The sequence below is a fragment of the Eutrema salsugineum genome, unplaced genomic scaffold, assembly GCF_000478725.1.
Source record: "Eutrema salsugineum unplaced genomic scaffold, Eutsalg1_0 scaffold_8, whole genome shotgun sequence".
Taxonomy (NCBI): Eukaryota; Viridiplantae; Streptophyta; class Magnoliopsida; order Brassicales; family Brassicaceae; genus Eutrema; species Eutrema salsugineum.
The window spans coordinates 10,215,034-10,228,879 of record NW_006256414.1 but is presented as its reverse complement, the minus strand read 5'-3'; the positions used below and the strand labels follow the sequence as shown (position 1 = coordinate 10,228,879).

The 13,846-nt window shown below is 41.3% G+C and overlaps 1 non-coding gene across 1 annotated transcript; it reads left to right on the top strand.

Moving 5' to 3' along the window:
• The first annotated feature begins 8,542 nt into the window (after positions 1-8,542).
• Positions 8,543-8,649, top strand: LOC112082327. The gene has a single exon (XR_002896989.1). It is a non-coding gene; the product is annotated as a small nucleolar RNA R71 (small nucleolar RNA).
• Positions 8,650-13,846: the final 5,197 nt, after the last annotated feature.

Here is a 13,846-nt window from a genome sequence, read left to right as displayed (position 1 = left end):
TACTGACGATGCGGGAAATCGGAAGAACGTCCCGCACACTTCCGGCCAGATTCCTTTTGCCGGGAGACGACTTATGATGGTAATTAAATTTAAATATTTAATTTTTTGTTTTTAAATAATTAACTCTTATTTGTCTTATTAATATTTTCATTTTGATTTTGTAGGTTGAAGAAAACGGGGGACAACTTCCTCCGATGACGAAAGTCTTCGCCGAGACCCATAAGAAGCGGAACAGCGAATTCACAGATCCTCGGGCGGAGGAGATCTACAACACCGCCTGTGCGGCGATCGAGGAGCGGCAGACGCAACTCACTCAGCAGGTGCGTCCAACGTCTCCCAGAGGTAGCTCGGTCCAATCGACCCCGACGCTGACGGTGGCGGAGATGGACCAAATTTTTGAAGAGGTAAATTCTTTTAATAAATTTTAGTTAATTTTAATTTTATATTGTATTTTTTAACATAATTTATTTAAATATTTTTAGGTTGCCCCTAAGAAAAAGGGGCGGGTTTTAGGGATGGGATCCATCCGTGATACCCCGACCGCTACGGCAACTGGTCATGTCCGGGCACCGGATCCGCTTATCCGCCAGGAGATCGATCAGATGCGGACCCAGTACGGGACGAAGATCAACCAGCTGTACGGTCTCTTTGAGATCATGGGGGTCGACAACCCGGTGCTCATGGCGCTGTTGGACAGGCTGCAGACTGATGGAGTTGTCGGATCGTCTGCAGGGTCATCTTCTAGGAGACAACCACCGGTGCAGACGGACGAGAAGATGTTCCGGTCTCTCGGGATTGATCCTCCTAGAGTCGGAGATCATGCGCCGGAAGCCTCTAACCGAAGACCCGGGGATCAGGTGGCGGAAACCTCTACCCGAAGACCCGGCAAAGAACATGTGGAGGACGATGGGGAGCAGGCCGGTGACGGGATCGACCTTAGTTTAGATTTAGATCTAGATCTTTAGGGTTTTTTTGTAATTACTAAAATTAATTTTAATTTGAAATTTAATTAAATTTTAAATTGTAAATTAATTCTTTTTTTAATTTAAATTTTAATTCGAATTAATTTTTTTTTTCAATTATAACAAACGTTGTATAATCGTCGTAATATAATTATTATTATTTTATTAAACCATCGTATATTCGTCGTAACAAGTACGACGAAGTTACGACAAAATTGTACGACGACAAATACGACGAATATACGTCCGTGTTTTACGACGATTTTACGACGGAATGATAAAATATATTACGACTGAATTACGACGAAAATTGAGTCGTATATTTTACGACGATCCTACATCGATTTTTAACGACGACTTAACGACGGTCCTAGCGAAGACCAAATCGAGGCAATTCGATGTAAAGTCGTCGTAAACTGTACGACGCATTTACGATGATCTTTTTCCGTCGATGTTACGACGAAAAAAAACCGTCGTAGATTATACGACGATGAGTTTACGACGATTTTTCTTGAGATTTTTTGGAGTTGATAGCATACACCGTTTGCTCCTGAAGAGGGGTTTTGACCATCCCAGCTTGTCATTATCATGCCAATTTGGATCAGAATATGACTTTTAGTAAAAAGAGTCCCGGATTTTAAAGCCTTAGATGGGGGTTATCAATCCCCTTGTCAAAGTAGTATAAGGGGTATCAATCCATATGTGTGGTAGTTAGGCACTAGTTTATGTGATAGGTTCTTAAGTCAAGTGATCAAAGATGAGTTTTGGTGTGAACAAAGTAACAAGAAAGCATAAAACAAGAAACAAACAAGCTATGATTAATGAACTAAGCAAGCAAACAAAACAAGATGATGGTGATTAAGCAAATGATAAAAGCTAAACCTCTAGATGTGATCATTGATTAGGGTGCTTTAGATATTGAATCATGATGCTAAGAACATAATGCAACACTTGCTACTCTTTAGTCCAGGCTTCTTATTCAGATTAATTCATTCCCATGACAATAATCCCTTTGCAAATCACTTAATCAAGTCTAACAACCATTAGATATAATCAAGCAATCAGCAAGCATAATGCATCAAGCCTAATAAGTGACCAAACAATCTCTCAACCAAGAAGACTGAATCTTATACAGAAAGACATAACAAGCAATCACATGATCTCAAACATTTCAACTTAGAACTCTAATCTAGACTAATCCTCTCATGAAGGCATTAATCTCTACACTAATCCACTTTCAAACCAAATCATCATTTGTGAAATATGAATCAATGAGCATTAAGAAACAGTTCTAATATGTCATTCATGCATTTAACAAATCATTCCCATGATGAAAAAGGCATAAACCCTTAAGTTAGCTCTTTCAGGCATTTCATCAAACACTTTTGGTGCATGAAATGCCTATGAACCCAGATTTCACTTTCCCAAGGAAATCTGGCATTAGGAGCAGCTAACTAAGGAAATGAAATGAGAATCTAAACCCTAAACATCACCAATCAAACATCTAAGCACCCTAATCTACACACCTAGAAGTTTAAAAGATGACTACTCACTAATCATGAAGAACACATCTAATCTTTTGCAAGAGATGATGTTAATCATGATTAGAAGCAGAAATGAGATGATGAGATGATAAGAAACAGACTTGGAATGATCAAATCCCTTCAGATATCTCTTAATCAAAAACGTTTTTTTACACTAAAAAGGAAAGAAAACTAGAGAGAAACTAAGAGAGAAGATAACATAGGGTTTTTCTCCCAAAAAACTATATATACTAAGTGCTAATGGACCGGGTCAGCCCAGGACAAACTGGGTACTGACCCGGCTCAGTTGGGTCAAGTGGAAATCCTGCGGGTCAGTCCAGTATGTCCCAGGTCGCACACCTAAGTCGCAGTAGATGAAGACTTGTCTTGTGAAGCCGCACGCCTAAGTAGGAGTGTTTTGCGAGTGTTGCTGCGGCTTGGTCTCCTTCCTCTCCAACTCGCAGGGCTAAGGCGGTTTCTGGGGAATGTACAAACTGTGCGGGTTGGTCTCTATTGCACCTAGGTCGCAGGCTCAAGTCGGAGTGATTTGCGAGTGATCGTGCGGGTTAACCAAGTCGCAAGACCATCTCGCAGCATCCAGAGCAGCTTAGACCACTTCGCATTCCGGAGAGTGTAACTCCTATGAGACTTGTCCGAATTGAATGATTTCGGTTGCAGAAGACAGAGGACTCATTTATCTCCAACTTTGGTGAAGAAAGCTTCGGTGCTTGGGAAGTGTAAGGCTTCCTGGAGGGCACATCTTTGCAGTGCATGTACACGACCAGAGAGAGGCGTCTAGACATGTGTCCATTCCGGAGACTGTATCTTTCTGCTCATAGATCCGAATTGAATGCTCTTGGACGTTCTGGAAAGAAGACTCAAATGGCTATGGTTCTCATGAAGGACCCGGAAACTAAATCGGCCTGGAAGTGCACCGTCCTTCGCATCCTTTAGAACTGATCTGCTCGGTCCGGAATACCTGCGAGACTGGGGTTCCTTCCGACAAGCTTATCTCTCTGCTCACGCGTCCGAATTCCACGATTCCACTTGCTAAGAGACCGTGATGCAATGCTCTCCAACTTCTATGAAGCACCCGCCGTCTGAATCGGACCGGAAGGCTCCCCGGACAGGAGATCATTCAGGGGTATCGGATTGCTCCGGAATGAGTGCGAGACCTGTTCGTCTTCCGATTACCATATCTTTCAGTTCCGTGGTCCAAATGCCTTGATTCCAACTGTTATGAACTCTTGACTCAATTATCTCCAACCTTTATGAAGACTCCGATAGCTGAATCTGACCGGAAGGTTCCCCGGACGGGCGATTTCGGAAACGTGTCTGCACCCGGAGATTTTGGCCGAGAGACTTGACCGCGGTACGTGTTTTTGGCCGAGAAAGCTACCCGCGGGAAGGATTTTGGCCGAGAGACTTCGGCCATCAGTATATCATTTTGCCGAGAAACCCAAAATTGCTCCTTTTCACCATTTTTGATCATTTCAACTCCATTTCTTCATCTGAATCACATCCTCCACTCCAAATAAACTCCAAAAGCACCTGTTTAACACTCCAAAACATGCAAAACTCTCTTGGACCTAATGCAATCTCCTAAGTCCTAAAACAATGCTTAAACACCTAAAATGCATGCAAATGAGACATGATTTGGACTAGAATATGTACATTAAATGATGCAATTTATGAATATATCAACTCCCCCACACTTATCCTTTGCTTGTCCTCAAGCAAAAAGAACAAATGAGAGAGAGAGGTTGAATGCATTGGGAGTTCATATTTCCTTTGAAAGAGAAAAGTGACAACTAAGAGAATTCAAGTTCATGCTCAATATGCAATGCAAGACCATACTCTGATGTAACAACTCAACAGTAATCTCCACAAGTTCTCTTATTCCTCAACTCTTTGACATTCATTAAGCTCTTTACCAAGTGGATCAAATGATGCAATGTTCAAACAAGCAAAGTTTGGCTAGGGTGAGGTAATGAGACTAAAATGATCTCATCAGCGCCTGAGTGGGTTCAATGCAGCAAGGGGATCTCTCTATGAATGATCAAACTTTGGCAGAATGCTAAAGGTAAAAAGCAACCTATGCATACAAGGGCAAGGACTCATCCCACCCCACACTCTACTCAAAGCTTTCTCACTTGTTCAACCTCTCAAGAACCTCACTTTCCACACTAATTTCCTCTCACTAGGGGACTCACTTTTCATTTTCACACTCAATCTTGGAGTTCAAACTTTACATAGCTCTTTTTCACTTTCTTTTGTAACTTCTAGCCTCTTTTTCTTTCTTTCTAAAACATTTGAGCTCTTGGGCTTCTTAGACTTTTTCTTTTCAAAACACTAGAGCTCACTTTCTTTGACTCAAAACTCCAAGACTGATTTCTTTTCCTTTTCTATCCCCTAGTTCTCACCATTCTCCTTTTATTTCCACTCATCTCTCCTTTTTCCACTCACCAACAAGTATTCCCCCACACTTAGTTCTCACCAAATCTCTCAGCTCATTGATGATGGAACTTAACACTCAATGAGACTTGCCCTTGTCGCTCTAAACCTAACACTTTCTGCTAAGTTTGATCCAAGGTGGCCTTTCAGTCACACACAAACATTTGGCTTGAAGGAAGGATGGGTTCAAGGTGAGGAAAACTGATCCAGATGTGGACTCAGCTATTTGAGCTAAGGAAGAGGGTGGTAAAAACAGGATTCTAGCTCAAATATGTATATAGGTATCCACAAGCTTATTCAAACAATGCATCAAAGATAATTTCAAGTCAAGTTCAAGGTTTTCACTTATTAGAGTTGAGTTCAATTCAAACTTGCTTCTCAGATTCAAATCATTTCAAGCCTTGCAAGCACCTAAGTCATTTCACAAGCATATTTAATCCAAATTCTCAAGGTGATGTAATCTCAAGGAAAGAACCTATCATTACTCCCAGCAAGATGCAACCTATATGAAAATGCAAACTAGACTCAACCTAAAATGTGAATGCAACTACATGAACATTTTTTGTGAAAATTTTTCAGATTTTTCCATTTTTTGGTTTTTAAATGCACTTAGATGAATGCAAAATGAGACTCAAAGTGAAAAGGAAAATAAGAGCAGAATAAACATGATTAGTAAACACAAAACCCCTCCCCCACACTTAAATAACACAGTCCCTTGTGTTATAAAAGCATGAGAAAGAGAAAAAAGTCAAACATGAAATGCAAAAGATAAAGAAAAATGCTAAATGCTCATTTACAAGTGTTTGGAGTGATACCTGGTGTGGTTCTTGTGCAAAAGGGGAGTGAGTATCTGCACCAGATGAGGCCAGACACCACTGGAGATGGATTTGGCTTGGCCTGAACTTTCTTGCTGCGGCCTGGTCTTGTTCTGTTCTGACCCGCACAACCATCCCGCAGCTTTTGTTACTTAGGCATTCTGGCCGTTCTCTTCATGCTGCGACCTGACCTTCCTCTTTCCAGGTCGCACGACCATCCCGGAGTAAATTCCGAACCTTGCTGCGGCCTGGCTCCCTTTCTTCTGACCCGCACACCCATCCCGCAGTAAATGGGACTTAAACATTTCGGGCTTCCCCAGGTTTTGTGCGGCCAGGATTCCTTCACACCAGGTAGCACGCCCAGGCCGGAGTAAATTCCGAGTCTTGCTGCGGCCTGGGCTCTTCTCTTCTGACCCGCACTCCTAGGCCGCAGCTTTTGGGATTTAAACGTTTTTCTGGCCTTAAACACTTCTCTCAGCTCTCTCTCACATGCTTTTTTTTCCATTCATCACTGAGCTATGTACTCCAAAGATCACCTAGTACCTGAGACCAACTCACAAAACCCATCAAAAGATCCTAAAACAGAAAAAGAAATGAGAGAAAAGAATTAAAAGATTATATACAAGGATAAGCTTGGGGTGTCTCCCAAGAGCACTTTGTTTAAAGTCACTAAGTTTGACTTTCAAAAACCTGTTTTCAGCTGGGGTGAGGTTGAGCACTGATGCTCTTCAGCACTTCAATGGTCCTGAGCAAGAAAGCTGAGTTGGTTTGCTGCCTTTGGGAACCATTAGACCCTTGTCCTTGAGATCCCACCTTGAGACCTTTGTCCACCAGCTCTTGAATACCATCTGGGTCTTTATCAAAGATGGCCCTTGTGAGACATGCCCTCACTTCAGCAAACAGACCTGGCTTCCCATTGCAATCCAGCTTATACTTCAGAGAACCATCATCATCAACCCAAGGAGTGAGATCAAAGTCTTGAGAAGAAAGATCAGGTTTAATACTCTTGTCTTCTGATGCTGAGCCATCACTTTTGGTGTTAATCATCCTTAGATCACTAAGTGTAGGAGACCATGAGAGCAAGATGTCTTCTTCTCTGATCAATGGCTGTTCAGTCCCATCCTTGTAAACAGAGTTGGTGTGAGGTTCTTTTTCCATTTCCACAGCTGAAAGAGATTGGGATCCACCTAAAATCTCAGCACTTCCTACATACTTCATCTCAAGTACCTTAGGGGGTTCTATCTCTTGAACAACTGATCCACAAAATTCAGCTAAAGATGGTTGAACAGGGTAAAAGGCATCCTTATCCACCTTTGTGAGCACCACTCTTTGAGTATCAAAGTCAATCATTGCACCAGTGGTGTTGAGAAATGCAGTTCCAAGCAATAGGGGGAGCTCTTTGGTCTTCTTCATCTTCATGATCACAAAATCAGTGGGAATTATACATTCACCAACCTGAAGTGGATAGTCTTCTAAAAATCCATATGGTTTCTTGGAGTAGGAATCACCAAAGGTGATAGAAGAGGGGTAGGACGTTATAGACTTGACCTTTAGCTTCTCCATCATATCTTTAGACATTATACTCACACTTGAGCCTGAATCACACAAAGCATTCTCAACTCTAAAGTTTCCAAGAGTGCAAGAGATGGTGAACTTCCCTGGGTTGCCTAGCTTTGGGAGGGAGGTGGGCTTCATCTGAGTTGATTCAGAGGTGGAGGCACAATCTGTTAGCTTTGCTTGACCAGTTGGATGCTCCTTTGTTTCAATAGACACTGAATCATTCCCTTGCTGAACAGAAAGAACTGAACCGGCTGCCCCCACACTTTTGCTCTCAATGTCCTCATTGAGTTCATGTAAGAAGCCAATGAAATCATCTATAATGGTGTCCTCATCTACTTGAGTGTGTGCATTCTCAGTAAAAACTTGACCATAAAGGAGGTCTTCAATCTCTTGCACAGCAGCTGAATGGTCCTCACTGGAGTAGATGGCATTGCAATAATCTTTTGAGTTTTGAAGAGCTTTACCAGGAAGAGAGACTTGTGGTTCAGAAGTGCAGATGCCCTTGTTCTTTTTAATAGACTTTAGTTCAGTACCTAGTGTCTCCAGGTCAGATACCATCTTTTGTTGTCCTAGTAAGAGCTGTTGGAGAAGAACATTGAAATCAGGACTTTGTTGAACAGTTGGTGGGCCAAAACCAGGAGGTGGAGCCTTTGGCTGTAGGCTGACTTGATTTGTGAAGCTATTCCCTTGATTCTGAACCGCTGGTTGCTGAAAACCCTGTTGACCTTGGGAGTTACCTTGGTACTGATTCTGTTGAACAAAGCTTTGAGGAGGGTATATTTGGTCTTGGGGGTTGGCCACATTGTTGCTCCTATAGGACAAGTTCTGGTGGTTGTTGAAGTTATTGTAACCATTGAACTTGTTTTGATTTCCAATGAAGTGCAACTCCTCTTGAGTGAGACCCTCTTCATTGATATTTGTGAAGCATCTCTTCTCCTCACTCACATAGTGTATAGGCTTTTGAGTGGCAGCTAGGGCTTTGTCAAGCTTTATATTCAACACTTTAAACTTCTCTTCCAGCTCTTGGTGTCTACCAGAATCTTCTCCTCTATAGCTTCTATCATAATCTTCCCCATAAGTGTCTTGGCTCATGGCTAAGTTCTCAACAAGTTCCATAGCTGCATTGATTTCTTTTGCCAAGAAATTTCCATTTGATGCTGTGTCCAACTGAATCCTGATCTTAGGAACAGCTCCTCTATACAAAGTGCTAAGGAGAGAGGCTTCTGAAAAGCCATGATGTGGACACTTATTTGTGTAGCTTCTAAACCTGTCCAAAGCTTCTCCAAAGGTCTCATTAGAATGTTGAGTGAAGCTGGAAATCTGGTTCCTTAGCTTTGCAGTCCTTGAGCTTGAGAAGAACTTGGATAGAAAGGCAATCTTGCATTGCTCCCATGTGTGGATGGATCCTCTTGGGAGGTTCTTTTCCCACTGATGTGCCTTATCTCCAAGGCTGAATGGGAACAATCTCAGTTTGAAACTGTCTTCAGATACCCCATTGATCTTAGTGAGATCACAAACTCTGTCAAACTGATCCAGATGCTCCAAGGGATCCTCCATAGGTAAGCCATGGAACTTCTGATTCTGAACCATATTGATCAAAGAGGCCTTCACCTCAAAGTTGTTGTTTTGGACAGGAGGTGGCCTGATTCCTGCTCCATACTGGTGTGCATAAGCTCGGTCATTCTCACCAACAAAGACTGGTTGGGGCTGATGACGTATGGGTGGGTTTGGGTGGGGCTGTGGTGGATTAACCTGAGGTCGGTCTTGGTTCTGGTTACCCTGAGCGTGTCCCTGATGGACCTGAGCCTGTTGAGCCTGAATTCCAATCCCATTACCAGCTCTTTGACCTTGATCAGCTTCTTGAGCCTGATGCTCATTCCCAACTTGCTGATTCATTCCTAACCTCTCCAAGTGAACAGCTCTTTCTCTTTGTCTTCTGGCTTGGCTTCTTGTGATCATAAACCTGAAAACAAAGACAGAGCTTGAAAGGTGATCAGTAAAACAAAATAAACTTGATCTCAAAAACTATATCAGAAACTAATGCTAACAATCCCCACACAATATGGCAACGGCGCCAATTGATAACTAAAGTTTTTAAAGCCTTAGATGGGTTATCAATCCCCTTGTCAAAGTAGTATAAGGGGTATCAATCCATATGTGTGGTAGTTAGGCACTAGTTTATGTGATAGGTTCTTAAGTCAAGTGATCAAAGATGAGTTTTGGTGTGAACAAAGTAACAAGAAAGCATAAAACAAGAAACAAACAAGCTATGATTAATGAACTAAGCAAGCAAACAAAACAAGATGATGGTGATTAAGCAAATGATAAAAGCTAAACCTCTAGATGTGATCATTGATTAGGGTGCTTTAGATATTGAATCATGATGCTAAGAACATAATGCAACACTTGCTACTCTTTAGTCCAGGCTTCTTATTCAGATTAATTCATTCCCATGACAATAATCCCTTTGCAAATCACTTAATCAAGTCTAACAACCATTAGATATAATCAAGCAATCAGCAAGCATAATGCATCAAGCCTAATAAGTGACCAAACAATCTCTCAACCAAGAAGACTGAATCTTATACAGAAAGACATAACAAGCAATCACATGATCTCAAACATTTCAACTTAGAACTCTAATCTAGACTAATCCTCTCATGAAGGCATTAATCTCTACACTAATCCACTTTCAAACCAAATCATCATTTGTGAAATATGAATCAATGAGCATTAAGAAACAGTTCTAATATGTCATTCATGCATTTAACAAATCATTCCCATGATGAAAAAGGCATAAACCCTTAAGTTAGCTCTTTCAGGCATTTCATCAAACACTTTTGGTGCATGAAATGCCTATGAACCCAGATTTCACTTTCCCAAGGAAATCTGGCATTAGGAGCAGCTAACTAAGGAAATGAAATGAGAATCTAAACCCTAAACATCACCAATCAAACATCTAAGCACCCTAATCTACACACCTAGAAGTTTAAAAGATGACTACTCACTAATCATGAAGAACACATCTAATCTTTTGCAAGAGATGATGTTAATCATGATTAGAAGCAGAAATGAGATGATGAGATGATGACAAACAGACTTAGATTGATTAAATCCTTGAGATCTCTCTTAATCCAAAACGTTTTTACACTAAAAAGGAAAGAAAACTAGAGAGAAACTAAGAGAGAAGATGATCCTAGGGTTTTTCTCCCAAAAAACTATATATACTAAGTGCTAATGGACCGGGTCAGCCCAGGACAAACTGGGTACTGACCCGGCTCAGTTGGGTCAAGTGGAAATCCTGCGGGTCAGTCCAGTATGTCCCAGGCCGCACGCCTAAGTAGGAGTGATGAAGACTTGTCTTGTGAAGCCGCACGCCTAAGTAGGAGTGTTTTGCGAGTGTTGCTGCGGCTTGGTCTCCTTCCTCTCCAACTCGCAGGGCTAAGGCGGTTTCTGGGGAATGTACAAACTGTGCGGGTTGGTCTCTATTGCACCTAGGTCGCAGGCTCAAGTCGGAGTGATTTGCGAGTGATCGTGCGGGTTAACCAAGTCGCAAGACCATCTCGCAGCATCCAGAGCAGCTTAGACCACTTCGCATTCCGGAGAGTGTAACTCCTATGAGACTTGTCCGAATTGAATGATTTCGGTTGCAGAAGACAGAGGACTCATTTATCTCCAACTTTGGTGAAGAAAGCTTCGGTGCTTGGGAAGTGTAAGGCTTCCTGGAGGGCACATCTTTGCAGTGCATGTACACGACCAGAGAGAGGCGTCTAGACATGTGTCCATTCCGGAGACTGTATCTTTCTGCTCATAGATCCGAATTGAATGCTCTTGGACGTTCTGGAAAGAAGACTCAAATGGCTATGGTTCTCATGAAGGACCCGGAAACTAAATCGGCCTGGAAGTGCACCGTCCTTCGCATCCTTTAGAACTGATCTGCTCGGTCCGGAATACCTGCGAGACTGGGGTTCCTTCCGACAAGCTTATCTCTCTGCTCACGCGTCCGAATTCCACGATTCCACTTGCTAAGAGACCGTGATGCAATGCTCTCCAACTTCTATGAAGCACCCGCCGTCTGAATCGGACCGGAAGGCTCCCCGGACAGGAGATCATTCAGGGGTATCGGATTGCTCCGGAATGAGTGCGAGACCTGTTCGTCTTCCGATTACCATATCTTTCAGTTCCGTGGTCCAAATGCCTTGATTCCAACTGTTATGAACTCTTGACTCAATTATCTCCAACCTTTATGAAGACTCCGATAGCTGAATCTGACCGGAAGGTTCCCCGGACGGGCGATTTCGGAAACGTGTCTGCACCCGGAGATTTTGGCCGAGAGACTTGACCGCGGTACGTGTTTTTGGCCGAGAAAGCTACCCGCGGGAAGGATTTTGGCCGAGAGACTTCGGCCATCAGTATATCATTTTGCCGAGAAACCCAAAATTGCTCCTTTTCACCATTTTTGATCATTTCAACTCCATTTCTTCATCTGAATCACATCCTCCACTCCAAATAAACTCCAAAAGCACCTGTTTAACACTCCAAAACATGCAAAACTCTCTTGGACCTAATGCAATCTCCTAAGTCCTAAAACAATGCTTAAACACCTAAAATGCATGCAAATGAGACATGATTTGGACTAGAATATGTACATTAAATGATGCAATTTATGAATATATCACTGGACTTGGGCTTTAATTAGGTCACTTTCGGACGTTAGCGTTGTCAACGTTTTTACACTTATCTGCATATAAGACAATAGAAAACAAGAGTGCATGTGGCCTATGCTCTCCTTCAAGACTGCATTTTCTGTCTTTAGTGCATCGGGAATATCTGAAGATCTAACCGTTGGATTGTCTCCAACTCAATTGCATTAGAAAGCTGGTTATCTCTTCTATGTTGTCTCAAATTTTGGGGATGATCAGACCGTGAGAAGGTCTCCATCGAGTACCATACTTCTGACTTTCTGCATTTATCCAAAATCGCTCATTTGTTCCAAATTGCACATCTTTAGTCCACATTTCCTGAAAAGTCTTTTAAAACTCAAAAACATAGAAATCACTTAAAAACAATTGAAAACAGAGTTAAAAACACCTGCATAAGATATTAAAACGATTCATAAAAATGATCAAAATCCGGTGTTATCACCCAACACATTCTTTTATCAGAAAAATATTTAATTACTCTCAAGGCTAAACCTATCAGGCATTAAAGCAATATCTTTGTTGGTAAGTTGGTGAACGAGAAAGTGATGTCTCATAACTTCAAAAAGCAAAAGAAAAGCAGGTGACAACGAGACTAGATTTGGTGTGACTAGAATCTTTACGTATGTCAAGTTCTTATGTTGATATATAACAATCGTATGGAGAACAGAGTGAAAACCATTTGCAAATGGCACCATCCAATTGGTGTTGAATTATATTATGGTTAATCATTGTCCCATAGTTGCATAGTTTGTTAATGAACTCATCAATTTATTTTAACCCCTGACGAGAGATTAAACCAGCTGAACGAAGGAGAGTCACCAATACAGAGGAAGAAGAATGTTTGCTAGAGAAATATTCAGGTTGTAACATCATCCTTGTAATTTGTTTCAGCTTGCTGGAACTACATATTTAGTGCTTCAGACTTCATCGGAGTACCGAATAAATTGATGATTCTCTGACACCAGAATCTTAGAAACATAAATGACTGAAATTCTTGTGAATTGAAAAATAAACATACTCACACGTTGCATTTCTCATATGTTTTGATGTGTAAAAAGTAATTCTTGTGTCGTATAGCTCTGTTGCATTGAAAATTTAGTTTTTGAATTAAATTTATCCTAAAACAGTCCATCCTTTGATTACTTCTCTAAAACCCAAATCTTAGAAGATAAAGCTTATATTGTATCTTCAAAGAAGAGTTGAAGAATGAGATGAAATCTCGAATAGGTTTCTATGTTAAAAAAAACTCAATTCCGACTGTTATGTGTTTCTGAAGTTCACTGGTATACTTGAATACGAGCCAACAGAGATTGAACACTCATACATTGAATTCGACAATACTAAAACGGGTCTGAACCCCTGACTGAACTGTGTGAGTAAAACACGGAAACTAAAGAAAACAATGGATGAAACGAGGAAAGATAGTTGGGTGGCAAAGAAATGTGGGATTAATATGAAAATGTGGAAAAAAAGATGACGAATGCTTGAAGGAAACGAAAAGAACAAAAGAGAGAAGAAGAAGTTGAGGAGATAAGGCTAAAGCTATGTTGTAGAATTTATCATTAATTTAAAGAAAAAAAAGAAGAAGAAAAAAAGGGAAAACCTAAGGAGATCTAAGTGAGACCATCTCTATCAATGAACCTCCCCCCCCTCCTTTTGGCATTCATAAATTTTTTTATTAAAAATTAATAAAAAAAAATATTTTCTTCCGTCCAATTAAAAGACGGCACGTGGCGTGAACCCCAACCTTTGGGTTCGTCACTAAGAGGCGGTCTCACAACATTTGAATCCATTTTTCCCTTTGCTTCACAATTCTGCTATAGCCACCC